The following is a 24,611-nucleotide window of genomic DNA, read 5'->3' as shown; positions in this document are numbered from 1 at the left end:
ATAACTAATATGAAGAAATATCACAAAGAAATACATAAAACTGGATATAGGGCCACATATTTTTTTTTACCAAAATTGCACGGTGCAATTTCCGTATAACAAACTTTGTTCATTTAAACTGTGACTATTTCAAAATATTTGTTTTGCCCACGATGTAATATATAAATACTATAGCTAGCTGTATCTATCAACTCTTAATTTTGTATTTCCGTAAACTACATAAGAAATAATGTTGTAAAAGTAAAGCATCAAGTACGTTGATAATTACTGAAAAAAAAACTTGATTTTCTTGTTAATAGGTAAAATGTTAAAATATACAAATACTTTATTTCAAATTCTCAGATGAAAGTTAGCACAGAAAAGAGTAAAAGAAAAAATAATGAAGTACCTACATGACATTGAGGCGGTCTCATTGTAAGTAGTTTCATTAATTCATTTCGTTCAAATACTATTTTTTGGTAATGAAAACAGTTTCGTTACTTTCTTTTAAGTCTGTAACAGACATTAATTAAAAACATACTCCTCACTATGGAATATACATCTATATGTATGTATGTGTTATATATTTACACAAATATAACAATTATATTTACAGTGTTAATTGTAGATAACATGAAAGTTGGTAGTAAATAGCATCCTTTCTTACTTCGGATAACCAGTACGTTTTAAGTTCATATTTTTACAGACAATAGATTTTTAAGACAAAAGACAATATACTGATAGCTATCTAGAAGTCTCTTGGCAGCTCCAAGTTAAGTTGCAAGCAGAAACCGGTCAAGAGGGACACGGGAGTGTCTTTCCAATTATGAAAATAATAAAAGATCGCAAGAAGTGTCATCTGTGCCTTTATCTAGACCTAAGAAAAACGTCTCAACTTGCTATTGTTTATGTATCATAACTTTAAATACGTGTACAAATGAAAACTAATATTACTGTATCAAACCACATGCTATAATACTTTAATATACATAAAAACAGTAATTAATAAACTTTCGAAATGGAAATCCATAAACCAAACAATTAATTCAGCAAAACATAGAATCAAAAACACGATAAACGAATGCAAATACAGTTATATCTAACCGCCAAACCGAGTCTCTCCAAAGCAAAACAACTCGTCATAAATATTGCCAAACCGCAGCAGGATAGAATCGAATATGAGGGAGGAATGAAAAAAAATATTAAAATTTCGAATGGTCGCAATCCCCGCTATCGCTATCAAAGCACGTCCAATCAAAACGAGACGTGACAATGAATCAAAACCTTTCCGATTCTGTGAATAGCTCGCTAACTTATTGGCGGTTCTTTATTTGTTAATTGCTGTTTGACACCTCCGCGGGAGGGGATTCAGTGGGTATTTTTATTTAATTAACTTATACCGTCCGCCGCACGTTTGTGAGACATGTGGGATGGGAGGCAAGGGTGTAACACAATGCTGACTAATTTACGCGCGGTTTCACTCACTTTTCAGTTTGATTTTTTTTCCACGTCCAGCTTTTTTGTTTAGAACGATGTTTTTAACTTTCCGAAAATTTCATTTAAAAATTTCCGTCGTTTAACAAACTATACTGTACCTAAAAATGTACTAAGTATCTTTAATTGAAAGTAGAACACCCGAGTAGAAGTCGCTTTGCAGAGAACTGCGTCGAAGATAAGACGATAATAATTCTTCGAGAAATGTCACGAAAGTTCATAACTGATAAAAGTTTCGGCCCTTTCTTAAATTTTAATAGAGATTTAATTTGCGCGAATATCCTATCCGGGCCGATAATGGAACTAGCTACAATTAAAAAACCTATTTTACTCCTTAACTTAAACAGGTTTAAATTCTTGTATGATATTTAGATTATACGCAACTTTAAAAATAGAGTTTTGCAGTACATATTGTTTTCATTAGAATATTATTGCATAATATCGGAGATGTTTTCAACATTTAGTTGGATGTGAGTGGAGCATACTTTTAAATAATTCGAAAATTCGTAATCAATTTGTAGAGAAACATATTTCTTATAATATTGCATTATATGTATGGTAAATAACCTAGCATACAAGATATTATGCGCGCACCACGCAAGTTTGTAATTGAAAAAGTTCCCGTCGTTTTTAACGTAAAGCCTTTATTTGTTTTTCAATTTGTTTCACCGGTCTCGAGTGGTGTACATGTAATATGTAGGCTAAGTTTGTTTATTGAAAATTTTTAATTTTTTTTTCCTGTACTCGCTCGTCGCGCCACTGTTGAATTGAACAAAATATGATATTTTATATCACATGTATTTTTTAATTACTTTTGCTATGAATGTTAATTTGTAATATTTTAAAGTGAGAATTTCACTACCTACTTATAGGTACTATACGTACAAATTATATAAATATATTCTCTGTAATTTGCAACAAAATCTATTCCTTTTTGTCTCATTTTTAAAAGCGATAATTTCTTAGTCCGAATGTAATTCTTTTTTTTATTTTGAATTTTAAATTTCCTTTTATTTAAGAAGTTGAAACTTGTAGCAAAGCTGTAATATTAAATGTCAATTCAAATGAAAACAACAGAGTTGTGGATCTTCCAAGCTTTCATTTTAATAATAAAGCTAAATCTTTTCCGGTAGTTGACTTACAAAATTATCTATTGGTTGAAATAACGAAACTTAGCTGATAAATATTAAATAATTATTTCTGAAATCAAATTGTTAAGCTGGGTGAAATTTCGTCTAGAAAAAAACCTAGCTTTTCGTAATCGATACAAAGTAGGAAACAAAACGAGGAACAATACTTCAGTCTCATCACAAGTAAATATGTATTGTTAAAAGTGTTGCAAGTAAATAATCATAAGCTGTTTTCTAAATATATATAAAACGGAAAATATGTAATTAGCTCGAAGCCACTTCATACAAAATCAATGTACAATTATATGAATCATTCATCTTCTAAATTATATAATTATTCATCGTGAAATTATACTTTTACTAGTTGGGACTTCTTATCTCGCCTCTAAATTTCATAGTAGGCAGTTATATACCATGTTATATTTAGTTCAATTGAGGTAGGGCTCAACCGGAAATATCTTGTTCAAAATATGGAGCAGCCGAGAGCGGAACTCCACCAACCTTACAGAAGATCGCAGCCAAATCATAAGTAGCTCTCAAATAGCGCTGTATTTCTGTGGTGATTGAGGCAGCCAGAGCTCCTGAGTACCTACTATTTGCATTTACAGTGGAGATAGGCTAGCAATGTTTGTAATGCTTCTGATATTGTTACTGGATAACTACTTACCGTCGAGTGAAAACTAGTTTGTCATCCTAGTTGTATTACAAAAAGTAGGATTTTTAATATATTTATAAGCAAATAAATTTCGCCAAAACAATTTTGCGAATATAATACTTATACTTAACGCGATATCTCTCAAAATATTTTATTACCCCCATAGTATTGTTTACTTTACCACGTCTGGATTACTTATTTTCTTAACATTAATTACACATTTAATAAAGTGGCACAAAGTATTCTCGTATCATATAAAAGCCGTTAAGTGTCAAATTAGGGCTTAAAGTGTCGTAACTTAGTGTAATACAATTTGTGATTGTTTATTGATAAGCACGTAATAAAAGGCGCGTGTAATTACAACGTTAGTTTTTATTAGCGGAATGTGGTTAGGGCTATGGCATTGTTGTAGGATAACCATGTCACCTTCGATTTCAGGATATTTCTGGTTCTCAATGATTAGTCTATTAATTTGAAAATTATGTATTCGTTAGTAAGTAATAAAGATCTTTGTTATACTTTAGTCATGATACGAAAACCAAAATTTGCATCGCATTAGCATTTTAGTGATGTGATCTGTTTTTTTTGTTTTTTTTTTTATTAATATATTTACAATGATTAGATTTAAATCCTGATTAAAAATCTTTGGTTTTCAATAGAAACTTGTCTAGCTATATCATCGTTAATATTAATTTTAAGCGCACCGTGGCAACCCTACATTAACAATAAATGCCACGTGTCGTGTGTAGGGAATGGGCTTACATGTGAAACAATAATGTATTTGAGTTGCCCTAATCGTGTGTAAATACGACGGGGACTCGAATGCCGCACATCGTTAGTGCTTCAATAAGCTACATCCATAAATAGTTGGTTGAGTCGATAGAAACATACATCATAGTCCCGACCTACCGATCTATGCGAACTGACGAGAACTACTCGGCTTTACGGAACATCGACTCCAACAACAGCTGATACACATTAAGGCTGTAGCACATCTAATATCCTTTCCTCTTTATAAAAAACAGAATATAAATAATGTCGTCGGGATATTAGGTTTAGTAGTTACATGTTATAAGGCGGTTTGAAAATTCCTTTTCAGTAACGACAGAATCCTTTGAGTTAAGTGCCGAAGCGCACCTGAATAAATCCATTTTCCTTCTTTAAAATTCAATTTTAGATAGCAGCCTGTAAATCGAGGCGTTATCGACAATCGATATTCATAGAAAGCGTATTCGTGTACACTTGAAAGTAAAATAGTTGTACGATCTTTCTAACTATCTCGCGTTGACTATAAAGGTGGGAATCAGCAATCGGCGTCAGCAGAATCAGTAAAATGTATTGTCCGTCGGCCGAGCGGAACGAAGCGCGGCTGCGGCCATCCGCCGCGAAATGGCATTCGTTTTCGACCGAACTGCGTTGCCCGCCAAACTTAATTGCTCTATTGTTAATTACGTTACGTTTCAACGTTCACCGCATTTTGCATTGTGACTAATTCGCAAGAGACCACTATTAATTATAAGTTTTAATATCGGCAGTTGCAGAGCAATTGCATTTGCAGCGGTCAAAGTCGGTCGCAATGTCGGTTGCGTTTTGTTAGCTATATTTCAGAGAAAGCCTTAACATATAACTTCAGTGGCACAAAGAAGCGTTTAACTTATTATTTACAACGAAATCTTCTCTTTAGTTTTGTAGCTGAATTCAAATAACAAACTGTACACTACTTATACTTATTATTCGTGTTAAGAGATGATTTTTTATTCCAAACTAGCTGACCCGGCGAACTTTGTATCGCCTAACACAAACTTTATCGTGTGGTATTAAAGCTCAAATTGACTTTTAAGTATTATCACAAATCTTTTGTATGGGAGTATAGAAAAGTGTTTTAGACTTCTTCAGGAAATTTAAATTTTTTTTTAGAATTTTTCTCTCCGTAAGAACCATCCTCGTACTTCAAGGAATATTTTAAAAAAAGAATTAGCGAAATCGGTCCAACCGTTCTCGAGTTTTGCGCTTAGCAACATTCAGTGACTCATTTTTATATTATAGATATAATAATTTAAAATACGCAAAAAAGTTTAAAAGCCAATGAAACTGTTACATTTAAAAAAAAAATTTTTCTTTAATAAAAGCCCATCTTAGCCCCTCATTACAGCACTATAATTCAAAGGGAAATAATGTCATGGACCATGTCGGAGTATTTCGTCTCAGTCAGTTCTCGATTAAGAAATTACAAATGCAACGATTAGTTAAAACGAAACCGAGCCATCATTTATCTTGGCGCGACAATCCGATTGGTTACAGGCCGAGTTCAGCTGACTGTTCTAAGATTATTTATAACTATGTAATTACGTATAACATCCCGCAATAGAGCGCGCATCCTCGTCACTGGTGCGTCACAAACATACGTCAGTTTAATATAAATTTAGGCGTTATAGACAAGACTTCAACATGTTTCTATTCACTAAACGTTAGTCTACGTTATTATTGTAAAATTAAACAGTTGACGTATAATTGATGATGTTACAAAATTTTGCTAAAGGCTTTGGCCATAAATAAATAAATTAAATTAATCAATTAATTAATCCGATTAGTAAGAATTGCATGAAGAAGGAATTATTCGTGTTTACGTAAAGTTGCCTATCAGTCCTTTTATTGTAGCATTGTTATATTTATATAAACATTTCTTGCACGATAGGCTGATTTTAATTTACTGTTTTCATATAAGCCTAAACTTGCGTCCTAATCGTTACGAATAAAAAAATGTCTGAGATGATTAACTATTACCATACTTAGAAATTATTCCTAGTACATTATGTATAAACACCCGCTGTTAAGCAAAGTAATGTTACTCCAATATTACAGTAGAAGGTTTAAATCTTTATTGATAAACGATTAGTCATACAAAGCAAAAGACGCCATTTATCTTAAATTATAAAGGCACGTATCTAGTTCGTGTATCAAAAGAAAATTTCTAACATGTCACGAACAGGATAATAACAGAAATTTCATATCATCGTATTATACGTCAGAAGAACTTACCTCAAAATAATAATCCCCAATAATAACATGACGTAACTACTATAACGAGAATAAGTGATTAAAATTTTCTTCACACTTAGGCAAATCTTAACAGATTTTATTTTTATATAATTGTCTTTGCTCGCATCAGATCCTGATTTCCTTATGATGGTACCACTCATGGGATATCTCCTTTCCAACAAAAAAAAGAATTATCAAAATCGGTTCATAAACGATGAAGTTATCCCCGCACATGCATAAAAATATATATATATATATATATATATATATATATATATATATATATATATATACGGTAGAATTGAGTAACCTCATACTTTTTTTAAGTCGGTTAAAAATATAAGTGCCTAATAGTTCCTGATATTTATTTACTATTGAAATTATCTCTATGATACCTTTTTAAATTTGTATTTAGTTTAAAATTAAGAGAATATTTAACGGACGAAACCATATTTATATTAATATTCTACATCTTTTTTAAATCAAATAGTTACTTATGCATCATTAATTGATATAAAATTAAAATGTAAATATTAAATATAGTAAGATCCTGAGGCTAAATTCTCCTTCCTGAAATGCCCTGAAAATACGCCGGTTAATGAATTTTGCACGCTAATGAAGGTAACTCTATATTACCTACACATAAATTGAATTATGGTCATATATATTATATGATCTCTATTAACTCATGTACCTCTCCAAATGTAAATATTGGTCAAATGCTAAAATATTACGAAGTACATTTCAAATAATTTAATTAATGTGTGTACTGTAGGTACGTATATACATATACTAGCGACCCGCCCCGGCTTCGCACAGTTGCAAAAACTATAAGTATTCCTCTACTATATTATGCATGTATTATATATAAACCTTCCTCTAGAATCACTCTATTATTAAACTGCATCAAAACCGTTGCGTAGTTTTAAAGATGTAAGCATACAAACAGCAGGAATTGACTTTGTTTTATACTATGTATTGATATGTATATAATATATATATAATAATATTAGACCCCTTAATTTTTGTCGTCTATATATCAACTGAGGTAGGGCACAGCAGGAATTTCCTGCTCAAAATATGGAGCAGCCCGACTGGGGTAGTACCTCGACCTTACAGAAGATCACAGCAAAATAATACTGTTTTCAAGCAGTATTGTGTTCCTGTTGGTGAGTAAGGTGACCAGAGCTCCTGGAGGGATTGGAGATTGGGTCGGCAACGCGCTTGCGATGCTTCTGGTGTTGCAGGTGTCTATAAGCTACGGTAATCGCTTACCATCAGGTGAGCCGTACGCTTGTTTGCCGACCTAGTGACATAAAAAAAAAAAAAAACACTTTTCTGTTATGGAGTAGCTAATTAATAGAAACTTTGTTCCTTTACATCATATAACCTAAAAAGTCCAAACTATGTTTGTATATAAAACAAAACTTAATAAAACAGTTTCTCTGTAATCAACCTTTTAAAGAAACAAAGATAAAATTCACATTATTACAGTTAGTTAACTGTATTTCAATACAAATGTAGAAACTAATAAAATCATGATAACCATAAAAAAAAATCCAACATCGTATAGTTGTTTCATAAATTTTACGACTACACTCTAGATAAAACTTAAAATATCTATTTATAAAAAAGTATTTATCGGGTACAGACACAAAAACGTCCATTAAAAATGTTGGAAGTTAAAGTTTCAATTTATAAAGTTCCCGGTTACAGCAGCTGTCCATTTTAAAGTGGGATATTTTAAAACTACTAAATATAATATTTAAAACATTTGCCGTTCATATATCAAGTCTGTATTGTCACAATAACTGCACCGAGCTTATAATAAATTAAAATAAAACTTTCATTTTAGTATTTTACTACGAATAAAATTATAGAACATTTAATATTTTTTACCATTACAAAGAAAGAAAGTCATCATCGAGTATAGTCATTTCAAATAAACTGTCTATAATTATTATCATTAATTTATTTTTACTAACTTTTACTGCGACCTCTAAATTTACTTATTTTCTTTTTTTAATTTTAGAATGTGATTTAATTATTGTGTATACGTTCTCGTTATTTGTCAGCTTTGCTGGTTTTTTTTTTTGTACTTATGTAATAGGACGAGGTAAGGTGTGTAGGTATATTTTATTGGGGCAATATTGTTTCTTAGGAAAAGGAATATCGATTTTTTTTAATTTATTTATTATAAACGTTTCACACTTAACGGCCCAATGTAGGATTTTCTCCTGTGTCAAAGGTCCGGAAATACACAAGTATGTTCAAAATGCCCAGACGACAAACATCTATATGGCATATACAAATGTTTGTTGTGTGCGAGGATAGAACCATCGACCGCTAGCGCCACATACAGTGCTGTGACCGTTGCGCCAACGCGTCGTCAAAATTTATCCAGTTTAATGCAGTTGTTCAGAACTTATGTGCATACGTATATTTCGACGATTTACTTTTATTGATACAGACTATATAATATCAAGTCAACGACTCAAAGAGATGAGCTGTTACCATAAACGTAGACTAAGCCATGTTTCATATATTTTTGTTACAAATAGACGTTTAATTCTAGTAATAACACCCATAATTTAAATCATTTTTAACCCTCAACGAAATTGCAGATCATATCAAATATAGAAACATACAATTTGTTAAATAAAGAAAATGTCAGTACCGCAGACTCGAAGCGCTTCGGAAAATACAACCTCATGAAATAAATAACAGCCGCGCCCTTTGAACTATTACCAATATCTAGCAAGAAATTGGTATATCGTGTACGCAATAAATAATAAAGCCGCATCGATTTCAACAACGCTTTGTAAATAAGTAACTACAAATGGTAGGTGCTTCGATTGTTGGAAAATAAATTCACTCAATTTAACTAAATTGCTAAACCGTGTTACTGCCGTGTTTATTATATGGGTTGATTTCTGGAAACTACTACAGATGGTGATATTTCGCTCTGAGCAAACACTGACTACACGCTGTGTCTTAGTTGTCAGTGTAATTATCTAAGTATTTGTTGTGTTTGTGTCGAGATATTGGTGATTATTACCGAGTGAGTTATTTGTGATTATATATACTAAAACAAAATTAATATTTAATTATTTTTAAATGCCTTAAAAAATTATTAAAATATTTTTCATAATTATCACTTCATCATCACTTCAGCCTACCGCAGTCCACTGCTGGACTTAAGCCTCAAGAAGTTCACACCAAAAACGGCATGAAATCATGTGATTTGCCCATACTCACCACGCTGGGCAGACGGGTTGGTGACCGCAGGGCTGGCTTTGTCGCACCGAAGACGCTAATTAATAGCTTTTTAATAACTATAATTGCTTGTAATAATGCTTATCGTAATATTTAAATTTTGTTAATAAACAAAGAAAAGAAATATAAAGATACAAAATCTAAAAAGCGCTATTCTAAGAAATATACATATTTTTATTTATATTACAGGTAATTTATGTAGCTCCAGTAAACAACACTATTCGTATTCTCATCCGAACATTGATATACATTTTATTTGTGTAATAAATCACATTTGGAATCACAAAGGAATGAATATTCTTAGTCTAAGATACGAACTAGACGTTATTATCGCCCATCTGCTGAATGGATTAAACTTTAATAAATTATCTTCTTTAGTACGTTAAAAATAAATCACGAAAAATCAAGCTAGAAAATACCTGGCCAGGCAACATTATATTCGCCATTCAAACCAAACTTTTAGCAGACAACTCTATGTCATCGTATACGCGATGAAATAGCGCTCATTTTTATATAAAATTTATTTTTTAAACATGAGGGTGAAAGAAACTAGGATAAAATATATTAATAAATCTGTTTATACCACACCGCAGTGGTTAAACCAGGAAAATAATAGACAACTCGACATTTGAATTTTCTACGAGCTTCTTCATACTGTCGGTTGATATTTAAACTCGTAGGTGCATTTTTAAGAATAAATTTTTTAATTTTTAATTAAATATAGCCTGGCCAGTAATTTCTCAGTCAACTCTTTCGCGATTTTTTTCTAATATACTAAAATAAATGTAAAATAATTTTTATACATGCAGATGGCTGAAATTCATTTCTAATTCGGATATCCTATAATTTTTATTTTTTATTTTTAAATATCTTTTAACAATTTCACCTTTTTGGTTATTTTACGTTCCTATAATATCGAAAAGCAATTAGATAAAATAATATAAATAAAATTTGTACTACTTAGTTAGTTAACCAAAACGAGTTATTGTTTCCGTGACTTCATCATTCGATACTTTATATTAATAAAAATATCGTCGTTCGATATTTTATATTAATAAAAATATATAAATTTCTAAAATAAAAGAAGCCTAAGCTACTCCGTATTACATCAGCTATCTGGCAGTGAAAGGCCCGTCAAAATCAGTCTAGCCGTTTCAGAGATTAGCCGGAACAAACAGACAGACAACAAACAAAAAGTGTTAAAATGTTATTTTGGTATATATACCCTGTATACAGCCTTATGCATTTAGCGAAAAGCGTTTATTTTAATATTACAAACAGACACTCCAATTTTAATGATTTGTATAGATGTGCCTGCGTACGCTTAGTACTAAAATTCACATCTTACAATCTCGACTGCTTAAAATAAACGTGCCAGTGACACGCTATGTTTATTTCAATTACTAAATACATAATGTACCTGCTAACTAATAAAATTAAATATGACAGCTTATTATAATAACAAGTAATCTTTCTCTGCGTACGAAGTTTTAATGGTTTCAGAGTCTAGAATTTATTGGAACATAATTATTTGGGTTGTTATTTACGTGCCGCCTTTAATGTCAAATTGTAAATAAGATTTCGTTTTTTATATCGTACTCAATTATTATTAAACCTTGAATAATTGTAATATTATATGAACAGTGGATGTGGAGTGGATGGACTAAACAAAACATAAGAAAAGTGAAAACTCTTTTCAAACTTTAAAGGACCTAATCAAGAAAAACAATGTTTGTTCCCAACGAACGATGACAAAACATCGCTCCTTTTACCTGACGATGCAATCTTAAGACTGCACCAAGTCTCCGATATTACAAATACGTGCCCGAGATGCAAAACCGCAGCAAAGGTAGATGTATGTCTCTTACGACATGCCATCATCATAAATAATGTACTAGGTCCCACCGCACCTGAATTATTCAACGTTGACGTCCACTTTATTAAATTTGTTGTTTTATGAAAATATCTAGCGTCTTTACCAATCTCACAAAGTCTCACAAATTAATAAAAGGCAATATTATCATAAGGGAATTGAAAAATCAAAATTTTCTCGCAATTTTCGCTTATCTTACTTACATTTTAATATTTTTAATTCGATTTTTCTTTGGGGCAATTTATGGGTGATTTATATTCTTTTTGTATGTTGCGAATAAAACTATAGATTATATAATGATGATAAAAATGTGTAAGCCATCCTAATAAAATATAATAAAGTTTTAAAGAAACAATACTTATGCAATTTAAACAGAACCAACTCATTTCACGAACCGCAATGTATCAAGTTAATAATGAAGGAAACGATGACTCCAGAGTAATTAAGCCATGGGATTGAAGTAACTTTTGAATTTTGATACTACTTTAATGAATACATAGCGAACTTCCTCGCTGACTTAAAATTTTCAATTTTCACGTAACAATTACAATTAAGAATAGCATCAACGGAATGTTGTAGTTATGAAACAACAAATTAATTACAAATTTTTGTTGTTTTGTAATAAATATTATATATATTTTATAATAATTCTTTCCTTAAAAAAAATTAAAAGTTTATTTGACATGTACGGATTTGAAGTATTTTGTATTCATTGAAGTATATGCATTATCTATGCTCATGTGTTTACCGTTCACAAGCAATGAAGTAAAAAGTTATAATTTATCAACAGCGTGTACGTATTCTAACCTTTAAAACTCAGTTATTAAACGAAAATCAATTATTTAAATCTTTGTTTCAATTGTAGTATTTCTTTTATTAATAAAATTTATTAAGTTATTACATAAAACATATTATAATAAAAAATAATGAATGATATCTATATAATATAATAATTAACGACTTCTAATTCCTCTATTATTAATGCATCGCAAGTGCTTTCGCTTAAGTTGTAAGTACTACGATTTACAATTTATGATAGAAAATATTTTTGTTCTATAAATATTTTATGTTATACAAAATAAATTCTAATAACTATGTTACATTATATATAAGCTATCTACCTACATGGGTCCGATTCTGATAATGCATTTGTGAATTCGATGATTTGTGACAGCATACTACTAAAACAAGGTCTAATCAGTTTGAACGTAATGTATATAGAACTACATTGTAATATCGAAAAGCTCATTTTTTACTAAAGGGCTAATTTAGAATTTGCTTCCATATGAGAAAAAGTATTTGCCGAACTTGAGACCAAACAGTAAACATACCTTAAGTTTTTAGATTGCGAACACTAACAGTTACGTAAAAAATCCGTATGCATTTCAATAAAATACTCCCGGGTATTAAAAAAAAATATCTGATATTATTTTAAAATGTACATCTAGACAAGAAATATATTGTACTGGTCGCAAGGTGAAAAAATATTCAACATTTTCTTTACAGCGCCATCTATCCAGCAATCAGTGAAACTTGTTAATATACCACAGAAGACACGCTGTTGATGCATTCGTGATGAAAATATATTACATTCTCCCGATTTAAAAAATACTTGGCAGCGTCGGCAAAAAAATGTTTATGGTCAGATTACCTATGATTTTTTTATTGTCTTATGAACGAGTTATCCTGCAATCTGACTTTTTTTTAGGTACCTACCTACTATAATTATATACTTTTAACGTATTTTTCAATTATTTTTTATAAATGAATAATAGACGTCTATTCAATAAAATAAAATGTACAATAAAACTACAGTTTCATCGAATTTAAGATAATGCAAAAGAGTTTAACTTAAGCAATAAATTGCTTATATTATGAAATATACTTATTACTTTTTAGTTTAAAACATTAACTAAAAACAATAAGCCACAAAATTAACTTACGTTAAATGAGAAAAAATTTACAATCCAATCATTGCTTTACCTGATAAATAATGTAATATAACTTTATACATTTTATTACAGTAGCAATAAATATTATCACGAGTTATCAAATAATTATTAAAGTATAAAATAAAATCAAATCAAATTTACTAATTTTTAACCATTTTTGTTATCAACTAAAAGTCTTGAAGTCGATAAATTTTACACACCACGTTATCATAATGACTGATTACTGCTGTCAAGTATTTTAACACTGATTTTGATAACAGTGCCATATTCATAAACATTAGTTGTAAATCAAATCTCAACTACTGAAAAATAGAGTATAATAAACTTCATAGTCGTTAACATATTGCAACGTAAGTTTTATTATTTTCATTAAGGCCAATATATTTGTAAATATATTTTTATTAAATTATGTCTACTGTTGTGGAAATAATGACTAACTATAGAGTAGTTACGTTGACCAAGCATCCGGAAATTCTGAAAGCTGGCTAGTCGAGTTAGAATCTGTGGTTTACTCCTTTCTCAACTTGACTTTTACATACTTAATACGACCGTGTATCCCAAGTACATAAATTAGGTGACAATTTTGAAAACCCAAGGTTGTAGATTGTAAGGTGTAGAACATGAGAAATAAAAAATTTCTTTTACTAAAAATAAAAAATTTCGTTTACTTTCATTGATAGATATCAATGAAATTCAAGTAAGATCATTATCATCATTGCGGCCTTTCAATCTCATCCTTAATCACTACATCGTTAGCAATTCCAAATTCAGTGGTGTATTCATTATTGATATTGATGCCAAATCCGTTTCAGTACAAAAAAAAATCTTAGACTTCCCAGGTATAAGTAAGTAGCCTCGAGATGATTACATCTCTCGATTGAATTTTTTTCCAGGACTTTAGTGACCTACTTGCGCCACATGACGGATGGACATTAGAGTCTTAATAATATAGATTGTATTTCATTGAAGATTGAACCTTAAAAGAACAAAAATAGGAGACATTTTAATTAATAAATACCACAATATCAGGCCATATAGATGTTGGTCATGGTTTGGGCATTTATGCTTACGTGTTGTAATTATTTCTGGGTCTCCGACAAAGTATTTAAATTCTAGTAGAGAGGAGCCCACGTCTACAACAAATATTTCTTATCCCGAATTTATATCTAGTATCTTAAAAATACATGTATATACAAATTGCGATATAATTTGTAAAGGTATATTTTTTCCACGTCCAGTGGCGTATGCTTTTAAAGTTCTTTGTATGCTTTACAGCTTTTATTTCATTGCTAAAACAGTCATATAAGTATTAAGATTTTTTTTTACTGACCATTTCAAGATAAAATAGAATTACATGCTCATGTATTCATCTTCTCATCATTCACAATGGATTGAAGATTATATCATAAATATCTATGACTAATATTTTGTTACAGGGAGAGAAAGAGTTCAAATGACGTACCGTGTGCTCAGTTCATATTCATTCATTTGATCTACAAGCGTATTCGTCAATCACTATAGTCCTATAAATAAGCCGGCTATAATACGACTTTACAATGTGGTGTTCCGAAATAAATGTTGTTTGATACAGATATATCGACTATCAAAGTGAATACAAGCAAATGCAATATTGGATGTGATTCCACTGATTACATATGAATACTGCATCAAACAGGAATAGCATACGAAAATCAAACTACATATAAAAACGATAAACATTTACGACTCATTACTAACCTGTGAGTTTGTTTAGTTGTCGTATAATAAATAAAAAACGCTTAAATCAAAATTTTTAGAATGATTTAATGTTGGTAAAACTAAATAAAGTTCAACTACCTTAATAATATTGAGATTAATAAAGATTAATATTAATATCCAAAGAAAGGACTGTGAAATCGATAAAATACATGTTATGAATAAATATGGTATAGCATAAAATTTAATTAATACATTATCTCAAATAACGTAATGCAATCACTAATTAAAATCATAACAACTACTCAGTACCTACTGAAAAATTACATCACAACTCGCCTTCTTGTGAGCGTATAAATTAATTATGCAACCAACAACATAAATACTCCTGACCCTGTAGTGATAGATGATTAAGAGTCATATTTAAGAACATTGATTAATTCTATAAGGTTATATATTAATTAAAAACACCTTCCTCATCATCACTTCAGCCTATCGCAGTCCACAGCTGGACGTAGGCCTCCACGTTCGCGCCAAAAATGGCGTGAACTCGTGTGTGCATGTTATCCCATAGTCACCACACTGAGCAGGCGGGTTGGTGACCGCGGGGCTGGCTTTGTCGCACCGAAGACGCTGCTGCCTGTCTTCGAACTGTGTCTTAAAAACACCTTAGTGGCGTGCAATTATAAACGATATTTAGATAAAGTTTATTTGGATGCAACAATTATGATAATGAATAGGGCTATATACGATATCAAAAGTTGCTCTATTTTGCCAAAAGGTATTTTTATTCTTCTTCTGATTTAATAGACGTCGTCATGCAAACATTTAATATTTACTTATTCTCAAATTTATCAACACTGTCATAAAATTAAGATAGCCTTATATAAAATAATAATTGAAAACATAAATACATTCTTCGAAGACTGAAAAATATTTGTCAGTGCTAAACAGTTTGTTTGCCACAAAAACCTAAGTGGTTATGTTGAGAATCTAAAGTAGAAAAAGGAAACAAGGAGGTTTAAAGTGAGCAAATGAGGCAGGGAGTATGGTAAAGCCAATGCTCGGTCTAAGTGCCTGTCAAAGATTTTTTAAGTGTCTTCGAACTGTGAATAGCTGCACGGCTGCCACTTGCACACGAAGCAGTTCTCATACTGAAGTGTAAGGATTTTTTCCCTTTTGTCATGCTGTTCGAACTTAAAACTTATCCTACGAGCATGCATAGTTGCAAAATAGAATACTGCTTGTCCTGTTTTGCTTTTTTACAGCTAATAAAATTATAAGACAATCCGTCGTTAATTTTTTAAAACCTACTTGTCTAAAACGTTAGAGTGAAAAACATATTATATTAAAAACATTCCTATATAAGTTTATACATTTTACAAATATAAAACTAGATAGATTTTAATAAAACTCAGAATAGTAACTTATACAATAGGTCAACATATGTATGACCTTATATCCCGTGAAATGAAAACCCTCGCAGGGGATTACCAAATACTGTATTTTCGTACAGAAAAAAAGCGAACAAAATTGCCAGCGTTTAAACTTGAATTATTTAACAGTTTACTGCTACAACCAAATAATTTCATAACTTTAATTAAATTAATAAAAAGATTTAATGAACGACAAAAGAAAGAGACTATTTCGAATTGTCATTAATCGATTGCGATTGTCATTTTAAAATTAAATTTTGGTAACCGAAATTTTTTTAGGGTTATAGTTTCCAAATATAAGAAATATTTGGAAACTATAACCGTTTAAAATATAAGTATAGTAATTATACTATGAATACGTATATTATATATCAATGTAAATTACGTAATTATATAACAACACGTATATTTAACATTTTATGGTACAATGTAGATATAAAGTAAGTGTAAAATTTGTATATATAAATATAGACTGTTCTTAAAGAATCGAAGGAGTTGTAAAACTGGGTCGGGTCGAGTGGTACAATCCCTAGCGAAGCACTCCTTGTCACACTAAAGCTTCGTGCACTTCTTGACATCGCCTTACGATGGATATCGCGTGTAAGAAAACACATTGACTGGAATTATTTGCGTTGTGATACATTGTAACATTATCTGATAGTTTAGATATTTAAAAAATATTTTCTTACTTTATTAAACAGATTAAAAATTTAAATGTGAATCAGAAAAAAGTAAACATGTCAATTTATAAAATAAGTACGATATTAATAAATTAAAAATAATAATAAAATATTGAAATTATCTTTTGTATCAAATGTTGGATAGTTTCTATCAATGGATTTTCTTTTACTTGATAGAAAGGCTTTATGAAAAGCTCTCTAACTTCAGTCTAGCTCGAAAATATTTATAGAGAATGATGAAATAAAAACAACCGCTCTGGTGTAGTGGTAGGAGTACTCGCCTAAAACACCGACGGTTTGCGAGTTCAAATCCCGCTCGGGATGGATATTTGCATTTTTACAAATATTCCTTTCCGGTTTGGATGTCTGTACTTGTGGATCATCCCACCGAGCCTCGGAAAGCACGTTAAGCCATCGGTCCCGGTTGTTATCTCAAATACGTGATAGCGATCGTCACTCATAGTAGAGAACATATCCGCCAACCCATTGTAAAACAGAGTGGTGGATTACGATCCAATCCTTCTCCTTCGTGGAGAAACGGGCCCATTCCCAGCAGTGGGATGATACAGACTGAATGCAAAGAATGAATTACAGTGAATTGGTATTGCAAATGCTATAAAAATAGATGTGAAGAAATGATGTGATTTTTTTACTACTTTCATGCAGTACAGGACTTTTGAAGAAAAATTTATAAGTATTGATTAAATATGAAAAACTTTTACATAGGAGATTACAATAGCTTAAGAATATTTTGCATAGTTAACAATTTCAGTGACGTAAAATACAAACTGTTACGAACAGATTCGTAAGTTGGTGTCTTCTTTTTAGTAATATAACACCAATATTTATTGTCAAACTAGCTGTGCCCGCGACTTCGTCTGCGTTCAGTTCGCATAGCTATAAAATAAATTAATTTCAAAAATAAAATCTCTCTATATATCAGCTATTTTTCTAAATATCAGCTATCTGTCAGTGAAGGTCCCGTCAAAATCGGTCCAGCCGTTTCAGAGATTAGCCGGAACAAACAGACAGACAGACAAAAATTGTAAAAAGTGTTATTTTGGTACTCTGTATACATCCTTATGCACTTACTAAAAGCAGTTATTTACATATTACAAACAGACACTCCAATTTTATTTATTTGTATAGATTATTTATTACAATACTAAAATCATGATAGAATAATGGAAATTCATATTTCTAACTTAAATTACTGTTAAATATTTTGAATAAATGCTGTTGTACCTTTTTTAAATTTCAATCGATACAATTATCCGATTTTTACCTTTTTTTGTTACAACCCTCAGTGTAAAACAAACATCTAGTATAATATGAAATTCCTGCTTATAGCGTCTACTTATCAATATATGACAATAAAGATAAAGTGATTTAACACTGCTAGTTTCTGATTTAAATACGTATACTCGTAGTATGTAACTAAATTAATATCAGTCATTATAGTCAATCGGTGCAGTGCAGTACACGGCAAACGTATTACGGCGTAGGTGGAAGGTAGAACGATTCATAAATCTGCAAAGCATATCCTAGGTTCAATACACCAACCTCGGATAGTAATTAAGACTAGCAGTTCGTACAGGCTGAAACGAATGGAACTCTTCAATCAACGAATCAATCTACAATCGCGAATGGTCGCCACTTGGCAGGGACAGCTCAACAAATTTATTGCTTTTACTATAGTTTTTAAATTTTGATTCCTTTTGATTACTGGGTAAAAAATATTTTTAATATTTATGTCATATTTAATAGCAATATCACTGTACCTTTATTCAACATAACATGTTCGCTACAAAGAATTTCGATTAATTTTTTTCACTGTCAACTTTAAATTAGTGGATAATTTCCTTTGTAGGTATTGCTATACTAAAAATCTTATAATTTTTTTTCAAATAAATAGAAATATTTTTTTTAAATATTGCCAACAATTTGTCTACTACTAACTGAGTACTAACTAAAAACTAGTTCAGTATCTAAATTAAACGTCAAGCACTAACAAATCTGTGACACTACTGGTTCTAAGAATCTACATTATTAAAACAAAGTTTTATTGATGTGGATAACTTCAGTGATGTTATAATTACGGCGTCACAAGAGACAGCGGTGTTTGTAAAACTACACTTCTATCAAGCATAAAACTTACGTTAGGTAAAACGATGTTGAAGCTTACATCGTTTCCAACTCATTATGAGTTTTGCTTGAACTGAAACCTGGTTAAGGTGTAGCGTGATTAAGTCGAACAGACGTTGGCTCGACTGCCAAAACCACTTCAGACAACGGCAACGTTGAGTGCCGAGTTTGGCAATAGTCATTTAAAGCCAGGTTGCGTACTTGCTTTGTGGTCACAACTAGTTTTAACGGTTAAGTAATTTCATTGAAGAAATTCGGTACTTAGTTTAAATTAGATTAGAACTTGATTGAAAAGTTTGTAACTAAATGTAGAGGGAGAAAGGTATACAAAAATAATTAAACATGTTATGAGTTTTTATTTCATAATCACATAAACGTGTTGGATTGAATTATATCGTATTTATACTGGATAAAATATGCATCTTTTTATGACAAATTAAATTACTTTATTCATAAAGGCGTCAGATATAATAAATATCGTTATCGCTAGGAACAGGGTTATATTTTTATTGCATGATTATATCATTAAATTCAAATGTATTTACTATTGTACAAATCTTAAATCAATATAAAATTTTCATCGAATACTATTGTAATTATATTGACATTTGCTATAAAAAAAAAACTACGTTTACAACTTTTATCTCTAGAATAATCAGACATTTTGTAAACAAATTCTATTTTCAATTCAAATCCATGCGAAAACAGAAATAAATTCGCCAAATAAAGCATTAGATGTATCAGATGTCACGCGATGGTGAAAAGCGGCCAACAAATCTTAAGGAACCGCTTGTCTCCGTATCTTTCGGCGATTTACCTGAAAATAAAAAACAATTGCGTTAATTTACGACGCTGGACATTTGCCAAACATTTCAACCAGCCGTCTAAGTTGGTCTAGTCGCAAAATGAATGAAACGAGTTGACGTTTTAAGCCGTATTCCTGATCGGTTATCAGATGAAGCTTAGGTGCGAATAGACAATATAAAACTCATTTATAAACTGTCATCGTGACGGCAGAGGCGTGCCAAGGCGTTTTCCAATAGGCTCATTTATCAAACGCCCGACGTAATGAGACGCATCTTAACCATTCCCCATACACCCGAAATACTTCGAATCCATTATTATTATTTTAGACCGCATAATTTCTTTTGAACAAGGGAAATAAATATTAGACAAAAGATAAAATATTACCTAAGTAATAAAATCAAAAAAGATCGGTAAAACAAACTGTTTTGTCTTTTAGTATTTGTAGTTCTAATATTTTATATGAGAGAGTTTGTTATATTGTCAATTTAATTTTTCCTCAAAGTAGTTATAGTAGTGCTATATATTTATCAGCTAATTCATTTAGCAGTGTTTATCGAGGTCATTTTAACGAGGAGTTGAACCACTAACATCTGTTATGAAAACATTGAGCGCAACAAGGCACGAAGCTTTTACTACCATTTCTGCAAAACCGTGTACGCAATAATGACGTTTCCTAGAATACAATAGAGTGCATATTAGTTAAAAACTTCAAAAATTTCCCGAAGTTAAGAAGCGGTCGGTCGAGCTTAGAAGATTGTTATTACTGGGACAGACGCGTAAATACCGTGTAAAATAAATTGATGTTTACATTTCAAATTACAACAACGCTTTTATAATAACCGATGAAAACGGCCACTTTGTACGTAGTACGTGCAAGTTAATTTAAAAATAAAGTCAGTACAGATCAGTTTTAGACATTGGAGTATAGCGGGAATTAGCATCAGTCACATGACGATCGCGTCGGCCAACTAGGCTATTGCCCGCTGACGCAATAGACGAGAAAAACAAATTTAAATAAACCAAAACAATATCCCATTAGTTAGAATTTCAAAGTTTTAACGTATTTAAAACATCTGTGTTAGCATAATTATATCAAAATGGCAAACTGTTACTTTCATGAATTTATATGAAATAAATAACATAACGGGATATAAACCAAAAACTTTTTTAAGAGCGTGAAATATTCTTCAATATAATAATGGGACATTTAAAAGTCATTACTTTCACACTATTACATAATTACAATTATCAGACATGATAAAGGTTTGGTCACAAGAGTATGACGCGACCGCGGGTACGACCAATGCGTGATGCATGACACGCATATATTGACGAACAAGTGGTGACGGATACGTTCCCAACAATCGTTTTATCAAATAAATCACTAAAGATTTCGACACAACATTTCGCAGCGTCGTGCACATAACGTGGTTGAACCACTAAATCATGCATAGTTTATATTTAAAATACTCATCGCATTCGCCGAGCATATTTTCGTCCCCGATACTCTAGTGACATATTTATGTTGATTATTAATAATTATCTATATATGAATGTGAAGCAAAAACTTTATATCCCTTTTTACAAAAATTACGCGGACGGAGGAGTATGAAATTTCGTACACTTATAGTTCATATAAGGAAGGAGTGCAGAATGGTAATATTATTTTTAAATATGTATAAATAATGTATTTGACATACATACGCATATATACTCTTTTGTTTATGGTTAAAGTCTGTAGTCAAATTGAAAATAAATTCTAGATATATATTGTTTGTCTTTCCTGATTGTCAAATATAACCATAACAAATTCATTAAAACCTTAATAATGTTCAGACTTATAATTTAAATTAATTATAGTCGAATTTCGACCACTGGATGACCACTAGTATCTATTAAATATCTATAAAATACAGACACGGTTGGTCAATTTATAAGGTAAGTAACTAATTGCTTGTGTTGTAGGTAATAGCCAGCTGATATAACTACATTTTTTTCTATAAATACATGATAATAATGATATATAAATACATACATAGTAGTAATACATATAATAAGTAAATGCGTATACCACAACTAGACTCGAACCGAGTATCGAACCGGCAACCCTAGAAGCAGAAAGCAAGGACACTGCGAACTGTGACAACTGGCTCTTCAAATTATAATTTATAATGATATTAATTCTAAGTTTCAACTTATCTTATGTGTGGGCATTTAAATTGCCTTAAAGGTAATATTTTAATGCATAAAGATGTAAAGTTAACCTTTAAATAAGTAACAAATAAAAAACATTAAATAAAACGTAGAGTAAAATAAAGGGTAAAAATATAGTAAGTTCGAAACGATTGTTGGTTTGATTGTCAATTTTTATTTAATAAATCTTTAAAAACATACTATTAGATTGGAAATTTATTTATTATAAATAGTATGACGATATCAAAAACGTAACTTACTAACTACTAACTATCTTAAACGTACTTATTACTGTAAGACTTATTTGTAATTAACTACCTGATGCTAAAAAATATATATAATACAGCAGTACAAAGATACCCATCTTCGTACTGCCATTATCAATTTTTTTTTTGTGAATTTAACAATTTGGTCTGAACAATAACGAAAACAAAAAAAAAACAACATTTTATCGGAAGTTAAAAGTACGCGTACATACAATTGAGTGATTTGTTTTTTATCTATACAGATTAAATCAATATAATTTTATTTGATATCGCTTTAATGATCTATAAATCTTAATTATATTTTGACTTTCAAAAATTTTGTCCATTCTTAAAAAGAAAAAAAAAACAATCTTTTATTTTTATTTTTGTCCATTCTTTGAACTATTACTTTAACTACTTCAAAAATAGACAAATGTGTAAGTAGGTATGTTAAAAATTAAAAATTTATTTATTTAAATAAAATGCACAACTACATTAAAAAGTTTAAACACCAATTTTAATTTACAGGTAATGCTTGATAGTGCTGTCGATTACTCGTATTTTGATAATTACGAATACTGTTTTAATTAAACCGAGTTCGTTTTACGATAACTGTTTTTTTTTCAATAGGCCAGTGATGTGCAGAGGGATAAACTGAAAATAGAACTGAATTTTAAATCTGTAAATTATCCGAAGAACTTTAGTGTTGGTACTAAATAAAATATTTTATTTAAAAAAAATCGCGTGGAATTAATAAAATATATTAAAAAAATATGAAAAAAAATATTAAATATTTTACACTTAAACGAATTTGAGTAAAACTAAAACAGGCAAACTAAATTTATACGGTAATAATAGTAATTAATTGAGAATTTCAGGGATTATCTTTTAAGGAATGTTTATTTACGACGAGGCCTTAAATTTGAATTAATTGATCATGTATGTGATTAAACTGAACTGATACGGTTTACAAACTTCCCATTGCTGGGCAAAGGACATTTCTCCGTATATAAGAAGGATTAGGGGCTTGGCCCTCTACGCTAATTATTTGAAAGTTAACAGATAATTTAACAGCAAGAACAAAGACTATTATTGTTATCGTCAGATGTTTTAATAACAATTGCAGCCGACTTCACTCTACGACACGGTAGAACTAGCATAAACATCTAGACCAAAAATAGATATTGTTAATAATCTCCTCTGAGCTAAAATCAAAACTGTAAATTGGCACAAAAATAACATTCACTACCACCAAACCATTTTAGTAGTTTAACAATTAATAGGAAAGGGTTTTTCAGATAAAAACTTTAAATAAAAGTGTAACACTATTTATGTATTTGAGATTACTTGTAAGTTAAATCACGGAATGTATAGACTTCTATAGAATCTATAGATGAAAAATACAATGTAGTTATTAATTTTAGTACACTACTGCGCATTAATTTAAAGACAAACAAAATAATCTAACGTCCTTTGGTCTTAGCAACCGTCTATATCTAATTAAAATCTTACAACAATTTGAAGAGAAAAGACATTGATTTGAACTCGTAAACTAGGTACTAATTTCAGTTTAATATTTACTTCGACTTATTGTAATATGCATCATCTAAATGTGATAGTGAGTAAGGTGACCAGAGCTCCTGAGGGGGGGGGGGGGGGTTAGTTCGGCAACGCGCTTAAGATGCTTCTGGTGTTGCAGGTGTCTATAAGCTACAGTAATCGCTTCATCATTATCATCATTACAGCCTATACAGTCCACTGTTAGACATAGGCCTCCGCGAGTTTACGCCAAAAATAACGTGAACTCCTGTGTTTTGCCCATAGTCACCACGCTGGGCAGGCGGGTTGGTGACCGCAGGGCTGGCTTTGTCGCACCGAAGACGCTTAATCTTTAATCGCTTACAATCAGGTAAATCGTACGCTTGTTTGCTGAGTTGTATAAAAAAAATGTTACAAAAGCTGTCAAACATCTCACTACGAATCGTGATAGTAGTAGAGTGACAATAACTATA

General features: G+C 30.8%; 1 protein-coding gene and 1 long non-coding RNA gene across 5 annotated transcripts in view; both read right to left on the bottom strand.

The window, feature by feature from the left end:
* The window catches only part of LOC123653619 (RNA-binding protein Musashi homolog Rbp6), a 540,105-nt gene that overhangs the window by 417,824 nt on the left and 97,670 nt on the right, over positions 1-24,611 (bottom strand). The window lies entirely within an intron of this gene.
* The window catches only part of LOC123653621, a 61,277-nt gene continuing 56,646 nt past the window's right edge, over positions 19,981-24,611 (bottom strand). For both annotated transcript variants that reach the window (XR_006743130.1, XR_006743131.1), the window contains one exon: positions 19,981-20,171. This is a non-coding gene — a long non-coding RNA (uncharacterized LOC123653621). The remainder of the gene's footprint in view (positions 20,172-24,611) is intronic.

Source organism: Melitaea cinxia, chromosome 5, assembly GCF_905220565.1.
Source record: "Melitaea cinxia chromosome 5, ilMelCinx1.1, whole genome shotgun sequence".
Taxonomy (NCBI): domain Eukaryota; kingdom Metazoa; phylum Arthropoda; class Insecta; order Lepidoptera; family Nymphalidae; genus Melitaea; species Melitaea cinxia.
Note: the sequence above shows the minus strand (reverse complement) of the source record. Positions and strands in the feature narration are given on the sequence as shown.